At 36.3% G+C, this 11,450-nt stretch overlaps 2 pseudogenes; both read left to right on the top strand.

Moving 5' to 3' along the window:
* Positions 1-6,170: 6,170 nt before the first annotated feature.
* Positions 6,171-9,906, top strand: LOC141844486 (uncharacterized; annotated as a pseudogene).
* A 355-nt stretch (positions 9,907-10,261) lies between these two features.
* Positions 10,262-11,199, top strand: LOC141844485 (uncharacterized; annotated as a pseudogene).
* The last annotated feature ends 251 nt before the right edge of the window (positions 11,200-11,450 follow it).

The following is an 11,450-nucleotide window of genomic DNA, read 5'->3' as shown; positions in this document are numbered from 1 at the left end:
GGAATTGTTAGACAGGTAAAATCTATGAACCCTCCTAAGTCAATGGCCCTCAAACAAACAGGGCAAGAACATGAATCATGGAGGCAACCAATCAATCCAGGAAGATACTGAAAGAGAGAAGAGAAAGATTCGAGTAGAGTTGCTGAATCCATGCATCAGATCGTGCACATTACATCAGACAATTTGTTAGATGCCAGAACAAATGTCCACATCACCATCACTGTTCTTTAAACCAGGACCAGACCGACCAGTTCACTCGAAATGAAGTGTCTGATTTCTGTTACTGGACGAGAAGAATGAACAACCATAGCTGAGATCAGTAAGCAAGCGATGAGTAAACAGTAATTCTCGATGACCATTAGCATTCGAATCTGTCGAACTCAAGATGAATTCATGGAGTGGTCCTTTGCTGAACATGGTCTCAGCACATCAATGACTCTCGACCAACTGGATTGTTGGATGTTATTGTGTGGTACCAACTTGTGCCCTTTGCTAGTGCAAAATAATATGTTTTAAAGGCTACTTTGGCACCCTTCATTGTTAAACATGTTATCTTGTTAATGCTATTGCCTTAACAGGAATGAATTGTCAGTCCTAGTTAAGGAATGAATTAGCTTTTTCACTCCCTATCTTCTATCCCTGAGGGAAACAAACCCTAAGTGTAGTTTCACCCCCTACTTTCCCTTGCCAAACCTCTAGGCTTTTTCGTTCAAATCCTTCACTTTCCCTTGCCCACTTCCTTCACTATTGGAACAATCACCAAATTCTTAGCTCAATCCATCAGGTTTCAGAGATAGCATCTCCAAAAGGATAACCAAAAAATCACTAACAAGTTCATGTTAACTCATATATACTCAACTTTTATTAGACCTTCATGGATAAAGAAACTCATGATCTTGAGGCCACTACAGACTCATATATACTTTTTATCATCATGGATAAAGAAACTCACCTATCAACAAGTTAGATGGTAGGTGTGAGGTGATAGACTACAAGTTTAAGATCCTACGATTGATCTAGTGTTTAATTTAGAATGGTTTAAAGAGTTGCCTAATGAATTTATCTTGCATTTTAACTACAAGACATTGAGCTTTGTTCAAACTTAGAATAATTTAAATGTCGAAGAAGATAGGTGGGTCAATTTCCTTTAAAGAGTGTACCTTTATTCTAAAGCATTGATCTAGTGTTGATAATAAGCCTATTGATGCATTTGTAATAGCCATATTACACTCAATGAGGATGACAAAGTAGGATTTGATCGCCTTATAGATGTTATATATATGGATCCTATCTTAGTGTTGCGCATGTCAAATAGTTACGATCACTAGAAAGCACAAGAATTTTACATGCCACTATTGATCTCATATGAACCTTCGAAAGACATTAGTATGAATTTCATTTTAGATTTATCTTAGACTAACCAAAGCCACAAATCGTATAACAAAACCAATAGTACATCATAGATAGGCAAATTTTCCTTTAGAGATATTTAAATCGCATTGGTTATCCATATCGATAGTGTCAGATAGGAACATGAAATTTATTAACTATTTTTTGAGGAACCTAGGAAAACTATTTTGGACCCAACTTAGGTTCTTGTATGCTTTCTACCCATAGATTGATGGGCATACCAAGATTGTCAATTGCAAATCAAGACACATAAATGTCTAGTGGGCAAAAACTAGGTATTTGAGATTCTTTTTTTTTTTTTTAAAAACTCCCTTTGAGGTCATGTATGAATTTAAAAACCGTTAATCTACTTATTTGATTCCTTTATCCACCATTTCTGTTCATTCGAGTCAGTTCAGAATCTTGTTAACTATATTCATGATATTCATGTAGTTGTCAAGAGGAAGATTACATTAAATAATGAAACTTATAAAATTTAGGTTTATACACACTGTAGATATAAGGAGTACAATGTTTAAGTTGATGTACTATGTAAATTCAAAGAGTACAATGTAGAAAAGTATACAGTAGACGCTTTCTTAAAAATTCTTCCAAAAAACTTTAGTTAGTTTTTGATACACATCGTAAATTTAAGGAGTACAATGTTTAAGTTGATGTACTATGTAAATTCAAAAAGTACAATGTAGAAAAGTATGCAGTAGACGCTTTCTTAAAAATTCTTTCAAAAAACTTTAGTTAGTTACTATGGCACTTTTAGGTCATGTATGAATCTAAAGTCCGTTAATCTATTTATCAGCTTTCTTTATCTACCATTTCCGTTCATTCGAGTAAGTTGAGAATCCTTTTAATATATTGTATTCAAGATTTTCATGTAGATATCAAGAGGAAGATTGCATTAAAACTTATAAAATTTAGATTGATGCACATGTAAATTTAAAGAGTACAATGTTTAAGTTGATGTACATTATAAATTTAAGGAATACAATGCAGAAGATTACACTGTAATTTGCATTCATCCCGAACACTTTTCTAAAAATTCTTTCAAAAAAACTTCAGTTAGTTACTATGGATCTTTTCTTCTGCAAAAAAGTGGAATTTGTCACCTTAGCGGTTCCATGACCATCTGTGAGAAGGTAAATCGAGAAGCTGCAGTTGACTACGACGGAGGAGAGTGTTGCTCAACTTCGTCGAGATTCGAATTCTTATCCTCTTCTACAAGTCTGCTCTATCGTAACCAACTCAGCTATATCTCGGGGCTACTATGAATCTTCTCAAAACATGAGAAAAGTTGATTATAATATTTATTTTATTGACTTGCTTGCTAATTAGCATTAGCTCAATTTTAAATATAGAGAATTTACTTCCATAGGGACATCAATAACGCCTAAATTACTAAAAACAAACTTTAACACCTTGCTCTAGGGTTTCTTAAAAAAATAGAACAACCATCTAATAGAGGAACCCCACTCCACACCAATTTGAGACACCACAAATATTGATCTCCCTATTTAATGGAGTTGAGTTCTTCTTGATGAATTATGTCACCTACTGTTTATCTTAATTTTGTTATTTTTAAACAAAAAGTTAGTTGTTAATTTTTTTTGCGACAATTAAGTCATTTTTTTTATAGAAAATAGGCCTTGTTTCCAGTCTATAAGACCATTAGAATCTCATGTATAAAGGCCTTTTCCCTCTAATAGCACAAACCCTAAAGTGGCATGGAGTTTCCCCCTCTCAAGAACTCTAGTGGCTCATCGAATGCACAAACGACCTTCAACTTTTTTAAAAAATTCAAGTATCTAGGCTTCGTCCATCTAATCTTGGAGGTAGATAGCCTTCCCCTGATTTACTTACTAGATAAATTTGAAGCACAACTTATACACATTTAGAGACCGACCTCTAGAATATTCATCCTTATTGGGATTCGAATTTAGATCCTCTTATTTATGTTGGTGTAATCAACCTCCAAGATTTTGATGTTTGTTTGGTCAATATATTTAATGGGGAAATTGTTGGTATAATAGATCCCTAGGTTTGAGTCTAGTTAAGGTTGACCAAGTAATTTGGTCAAGGTTGATCAAGTTAGTATAAAATTGAAGCAAGTCAAGGGTGATCGAACGTTTGACAGTTGGTAGCAGTCCTGACAAGTCAGGTGACCTAGGCAAAGTAGAAGTCTTGACAAGTCAAGAGTGACTTAGGTAAAGTAAAAGTCCTAATAGGCCAAGGGTGATCTAGGCAAGGGAAAGTTCAGACAAGTTTAAAATAATTGGATGTATGACAAGTAGAAATCCAAACAGGTCAAGACAATCAGATATTTGACAAAGAAAAACCCTAGGGGAGTGAACCTTAAGTAACGGAAAGTCTCAGATGAATGAACCCTAGGTAGTGTGAAGTCTTGGAGGAGTGAACTCCAAGTAAGTGATAAAGCCCAATACGTTAGGTAAACTAGATACTAGGTAACATATCTTGTATATTGTTTGTGTTTAATTTTGTGTTGCAGGAAGTTGGAGTTGACGACACGGGTGATCGAAAGTGCACTACAAAAAAACAAGATTTTAGCGATGAATGTTTGCGACGAATTATTTTCGTTGCAAATTTTCAACATATTTTACGACAAAATTGCTATTTGTCGTAAATTTGTAACAAAATTTACGACGAATCATAATTTGTTGCTAATTTAGCAACATATTATTTTCGTAGCCAAATTTATTGCAAAAAAAAATTATTGCTTTTGCAAATTTGTCAAATTGCAATTTTGCCAAATGGGTACGAATACGCGTTCGTCGCTAAATCGAAATTCATTTGGCAAATTGGCAATGAAAAATTTATTCGTTGCCAAATGGGTACGACGATAGTGCGTTTGGCGTCGCCAAATTTCTACTTAACCCTAGATCTGAATCCCATTTTCCCTTACTCGCGAACAGCTTCTCGCCACCGCCTCCTCTCTCGCCTGCGCCTCCTTCCTTGATCTTTCTCTCTCTTGCCGGCCGGATCTTGTCGGATCGTTCCTCCTCGCGTTTGGTAAGCTTTCCTTTCCTCCCCTTCTTCCTTCCTTCCTTCCTCAGGTTGTTTTCGCCGCGCGGACAACTGCAGGGGCCAGTCGCGCGCGACCGACGGCCAGTGCTGGCCGGGGCTGGCCGTGGCTGGCCTGCTGCCCGCTGCTAGCGCGCGCCTGCTGGCTGGCGTTGGCCAGCGCGGGCCGGCCCTGGCAGGCGCTGTTGGCCGGCGCTGGTTGGCCAACGGCTGGTCGCTGCTGGCCGGGGCTGGTGGCTGCTGCTGGCCGTTGGCCGTCGCCTGCTGGGAGCGGCTGGCCGACGCTGGCGGCTGTTGGCCGCCCCGCTGTGCGCGCTGGCCGGTGCTGGAATTGCATAGATATTGACCGCCGCTGGCCGCCGCTGGTGTAGTGTTAAACTCGCGTTGAACATGCTTAAGTTGTGTTGTATAGATATTGCATAGGTTGTATGATACATGATGTGAATTTAATGTTGATTACTTTTTTAATGTTATTTTTGCAGGTTTACAATTTGCGTGGACAAAAGTAATTAGAGAGATAGTTTTACCGACTTGAGGTATATTTATAAGTATAGTTGTTTTAGAAATGTGCATAGTTTTTAGTGTTATGGGTATTTAGTTTAATGTTAATATTTATGATTATATTTTAGTTTGAATTAATTAGACCAAACGATAAACGTAAACCTAAAATCTAAACCTTAAACCCTAAACTCTAAACCATAAAAACCTAAAGCATAAACCCTAAAACCCTAAAATCATAAACCATAAATCCTAAATCCCTTTAACCCTTTAAACCTAAACCCTAAACCCCTTTAACCCTAAACTCCTAAACCTTAAACCCTAAACCCTAAACCCTAAACCCTAAACCCCTAAACCCTAAAACCCTAAACCCTAAACCATAAACCCTAAACCCTAAACCCTAAACCATAAACCCTAAACCCTAATAAACCACTAAACCCTAAACCCTAAATCCTAAACCTTAAAGTGTAAACCCTAAACCCTAAAATCCTAAACCCTAAACCCTAAAAAACCCTAAACCCTAAACCCTAAACCCTAAACCCTAAAATCCTAAAATCCTAAACCCCTAAACCCTAAACCCTAAACCCATAAACCCTAAACCCTAAATCCCTAAACCCCTAAAAACCTAAACCTAAACTCTTAAACCCTTAAACCCTAAACCATAAACTCTTAAAAAACCCTAAACCCTAAAATCCTAAACCCTAAACCCTAAACCCCTAAACCCTAAACCCTAAACCCTAAACCCTAAACCCTAAACCCTAAACCCTAAATTCTAAAAACCCTAAACCCTAAACCCCTTAAACCCTAAACCCCCTAAACCCTAAACCCCTAAACCCTAAACCCTAAACCCTAAACCCCTAAACCCTAAACCCTAAAATCATAAACCCTAAACCCTAAAACCCTAAACCCTAAATCCTAAACCCTAAACCCTAAAACCCTAAACCCCCTAAACCCTAAACCCTAAATCCTAAACCCTAAACCCTAAAACCCTAAACCCTAAAATCCTTAAACCCTAAACCCTTAAACCCTTAAACCCCTAAATTCTAAAACCCTAAACCCTTTTATTTTAATGTTAATGTTTATTATTATAATTTAGTTTGAATTAATTATACATATTTAATTGATGAAGAGATAAGTAAGAACAAGTTTATAAGTAAAAATTATAATTTATGGGATTAGAACAAGTGTTGATGAATTAAGAAAGAATTATTGATGAATTATATTTTAATATGTTGGAATTTGTGGGTTCAGAAAAAATACGAAGTTGGATGTATAACAAGAATTTACCTGAACGTAGAGGTTTGACCGATGAATTTATTGCAGGATTAGAATAATTTATCGAGTTTGCTTCAAATAAGGTTGATTTTATGGATGGAGATAAGATAAGATGTCCATGCAGAAAGTGTCACAATGGTAAATTTTTACAATGTAATAAAGTACGAGAACATCTTTGTAGATTTGGTTTCACTCCCAATTACTATAATTGGACTTCTCATGGTGAACCGTTCATATCTGATGAAGATTATGGACAAAACATACAATACTCAGGCATGGGGGATCAGAGTTATTATATAGATCAATTTAATCCATATCAGAGGATGGTAACTGATGCTGCGGGTCAGAATTTCTTTGCTGAATCGAGTGGTCCAAGTTCTAGTTTTCCTCCAATGGTTGAACAAATGTTTACTCCTTATGCTTATGCATCACCGTTGGAGGAGACACAAGTACCAGGAGTTGGTGAAAATTTGAATAATGAATCATATCTCAAATGGCAGGAATTATTGAGTGCTGCAGATGAACCATTGTGGGCTGGTTGTGACAATCACAGTAAACTATCTGTTACAGCAAGATTGTTGAATGTCAAAGCAGAACATAATGTGTCTGAAGATTATTTTAATGATTTTGTTCAAGTTATGGGGGAGGCATTGCCACGTGATCACATAATGCCCAATGATTATTATAATATGAAAAAACTCGTCAAAGACTTAGGTCTTCCAGTGGAAAGAATTGATGTTTGCAGAGATGGTTGTATGTTATATTGGGGTGATGATGAAAATGCAGAAGTTTGTAAATTCTGTAATCAAGCCAGATACAAGCCTACCAGAAGGAGTCAACAACGACGTAAAGCATACACTCAGTTGTTTTATTTGCCTTTGACTCCTAGGCTACAAAGACTTTATGCATCAAAAGTCACTGCTGAACACATGACTTGGCATGCAACTCATCAAACAGAAGAGGGATTAATGTGTCATCCATCAGATGGACTACAGTGGAAAAATTTTGATAGAACACATCCTGATTTTGCGAAGGAAATTTGAAACATTCGGTTAGGTCTTTGTGCTGATGGATTTGCTCCATTTGGTAAATCAGGAAGAAATTATTCTTGTTGGCCAATTATTGTAACTCCGTATAATCTTCCACCTGGAATGTGCATGAAAACACCGCATATATTTTTAACATTGGTTGTGCCTGGTCCACAAAATTCGAAGAAGTTAATAGATGTTTATATGCAACCATTGATTGCAGAGCTGAAACAACTATGGGATCAAGGTTTTCCTACCTATGATGTGCATACTGATCAGATGTTTATAATGAAGGCTGCACTTCTTTGGACCATAAATGACTTTCCTGCTTATGGTATGTTATCAGGATGGAGTACCGCTGGGATTTTAGGATGTCCAATATGTATGGAGAGATCAAAATCAATCAGATTGAAACATGGGAAGAAACCGAGTTATTTTGATTGTCATAGATAATTTTTACCACAAAATCATAATTTCAGAAGAAATAAAGATGAATTCACAAAGAATAGAATTGAGAGAACACCCCCGCCATTGAGATTAACAGGTGAACAGATTTGGTGGAGAGTGCATAATTTTTCATCTGTTATTGAAGATCCACATGGTACCCCTTATGAATATGGAAGTACACATAAATGGACTAAACGGAGTATATTTTGGGATTTACCATATTGGTACAGTCATTTGATTCATCACAACCTTGATGTAATGCATATTGAGAAGAATGTGTTTGATAATCTGATTAATACAGTCATGGATATCCCTGGAGAAAAATAAAAGATAATTTGAATGCAAGAAAAGATATGCGACTCATTTGTAAAAGACCTACTCTTGATGTTGATGAAAGTAGTAGGGGACCAAAGCCAAAGGCAGTTTATACATTGAATAGAGATCAGAGACGTGTTCTTTGTGAATGGGTGAAAGCTTTGAAATTTTCAGATGGTTATGTCTCTAATCTTGGAAGATGTGTCGATTTGAAGGAATGCAAATTAATTGGTTTGAAAAGTCATGATTGTCATATATTTATGGAAAGGCTCATTCCTATCGCTTTTAAGGAGCTCTTACCAAATTTTGTATGGGGTGTCATTACAGAGTTAAGTATTTTTCTTCATGATATTTGCTCAACAGTTTTGAAATGCTCACACATGGAGACGTTAGAGCGAGAAATTCTAATAATTTTGTGTAATTTAGAAAGGATCTTTCCACCTTCATTTTTTGATTCGATGGAACATCTTTTGGTTCACTTGCCTTATGAAACCAAAGTTGGAGGTCCTGTCCATTTTCGATGGATGTATCCATTTGAAAGGTAAAATAATATTACTTATATACTTTGTTGTTTCATATATATTAATGTCTAATATACTTTTATTTTATTACAATCAGATTTCTATATCATCTGAAGAAAAAAGTGAAAAATAAGGCCCATGTTGAAGCCTCTATTGTTAATGCATACATTGTGGAGGAAGTAACAACTTTTGCATCATATTATTTTGAGCCTCACGTCCGAAGCAAAAGACAAAGAGCGGGAAGAAATGATGAAGGACCCATTGATCCCAATTTGACAGCATTTTTAATTTTTAATTACCTTGGCCGGCCAAGTGGACCATGTAAAGAGAGATACTTAACTGGTCAAGAATGGCTCGCAGCCCACACATATATTTTACTGAATTATCCAGAAGTAACACCATATTTTGAGTGAGTATATATTTTATATTATTTTCATTCGGTTGTAAATAATTTATGTTATAATTATTATTTTTATAGGATTTTTCAGAATTTATACTCTGAAATGACAACACAAGAGTTTAATACCTTCTGTGATAAAGAATTTGCACCATGGTTCAAAACATATGTGAGTATAAAAATTTAAATTTGCTCAACATATATTTTGACTTATAATTAATTTTGAAATTTGATTTTAGATTCAGGGTAATCAAGCTCACGTTGACTCAGAATTATTATTTCATCTTTCATGGGGTCCAAAAGCAATGGTACGGACTTGGCCAGTATATTTCATAAACGGATATAATTTTCATACTCAGGAATATGGAATGGGAAAGGCTACAATGAATAGCGGTGTTTGTGTTCAATCATCCTCAGATGGAGCTGCAAGTAATGATTTTTATGGGTTATTGGATGAAATTATAGAGGTGGAATACCCAGGTCCAGAAATTCGAGTTGTTTTATTTATGTGTCGTTGGTTTGACCCTGTCAGAGGGATGAAGGTGCATCCACAGTATAATTTGGTTGAAATTAATCATAAGAGATTATATAAGAGATATGAACCATTTGTGTTGGCACAACAAGCAATTCAAGTATTTTATGCTTCATATCCAAGTTTGAAACGAGACAAAATTGATTGGTGGGTTGTTTGTAAAACAAAAGCAAGGTCAAAAATTGAAGAACGTTGGCAAGAGAATGCATATCAACAAGACGAAGTTGTAAACACATTTCAGACCCACGAATATCATATACCTACATTACGAGATCCCAGCGGAGTAGTGATACCCATAGATACAAGTGAAATTCATCAAAATGACGATGACGACGAAGATGACGACGACGACGACGATGACGATGACGATGACGATGACGATGACGAGACGACGATCATGACCATGCCCACGACGACGATGACGATGATAATTTTGATTTTTCATGCTGAGTAAGTCAGGTTAAATTATAAAAACATTAATAATTCATTTTAATATATAGATAATGGAGTGTAGGTGTATATATATTTCATTTTAATCTGTAAATTTATTTTTATTCTTCATAATATGTAAATTTTGATTTACTAGATAGATTTACAATATTTTAACTGTACTTTTTTCCCTTATAGATCATTTCTCCTGACTTGGTGGTGTATTTTGATTGGACACATCCTTTATAGATTTGGCATCATGGTAAGTTTTTAAGCATTTTCATTATGCAAATAATTTTATATTTCCTAATATGTTTCCTAATATATTTTTTTACAGTGGCGACGCGGTCGACGCAGCAGCAGTAGTCATGCACCTATGCAGCCCCCACTCCTTCACAGCCCCCTCTCCTTCAGGTGCAGGTGCAGCCTCTCCTTCAGGTGCAGCCCCCCTTCAGGTGCAGCTCCTTCAGGTGCAGCCCCCTCTCCAGGACCTTCCCCAGGAGCCATGGAAGGTCCTTCGACCCGACAGTCCGCTGCAGAGACACGAGAGTTGATAGTCCCTCTCGGCGATTCGTAAGTATTTTAAATTAATTATATTGTCAATTATATCTTTATAATTATTTAACATCATTTATTTGATATTGTATTATAGTTTTACTGATTCTGTACGGGTTATTCACGGTATTAATCGAATCGTGAATAACCTTTGGCGAGGGGATTCCATGAGTTATACAAGCACTCCTGATTCCACCAAGGAGTTGTGGTGGAGTGAATTTAAGGTAAACTATTCATTTAATTATATATATATGATATTATTGTTGAATATATAATAAATTATTTATTTCTACTTTCAGCGGGCATTTACTTGGGATCCTACTGATGAAGTCGAGATTAGACGCATTTTTAAGAAAAAATACGGTGATCACATCCGGCATGTCCTAAATCATGCAAAAACAGGGGGAAAAAACCACCTTGCATCAGCGATGAGAATTGGGTTCGGATTTCTCAGTTTTGGAAAACTGAAGAAAGTCGAAAGAGGAGTAACCAGAATAAGCTTAATCAAGCTTATAATTCTGGTGCCTTATCTGCGACGTATGCGGGCGGCTCAATCAATATTGATGAGCATACGCGCAGATTGGTAATTTCTTTCAACTACTTCAATTTAAATTTATTTCATATTAATGTTTATTATTTCTAACAATATTTTTTTAGGCTAAGGAAATGGGGCGAGATCCTGATTTTATTGATACTTTTACTCGCACTTTCCAAAAAAAAAGACAAGAGTTGGAGCGGAGACCGAGCAAAAGCTATTAAGGTTTTAATATGTATCTAAATATTTTTGTGTTTAATTTCTCAAATATTACAACATATTAATATTTCTTTTGATAATACAGGATAAATATTCTGAGCTCGAGCTAGCACAGCGAGCTTCAAGTGCTAGCTCTGAGGGATCTGAGCCCTCAGTTGGCAATGATCTGAGTCTGTGGTTGGAGGCGAGTGGGGGATGCAAAGGTGGTGGAAGGATATTGGGTATGGGTTCTTTGAGCAGAACCCATAGAGCTGCT

Source organism: Curcuma longa, chromosome 13, assembly GCF_044706935.1.
Source record: "Curcuma longa cultivar G26 ecotype Majalengka, Jawa Barat chromosome 13, ITB_CL_G26_1.1, whole genome shotgun sequence".
In the NCBI taxonomy this organism is placed as follows: Eukaryota; Viridiplantae; Streptophyta; class Magnoliopsida; order Zingiberales; family Zingiberaceae; genus Curcuma; species Curcuma longa.
The sequence above is the reverse complement of the archived record's forward strand: the minus strand, read 5'-3'. Positions and strand labels throughout refer to the sequence as shown.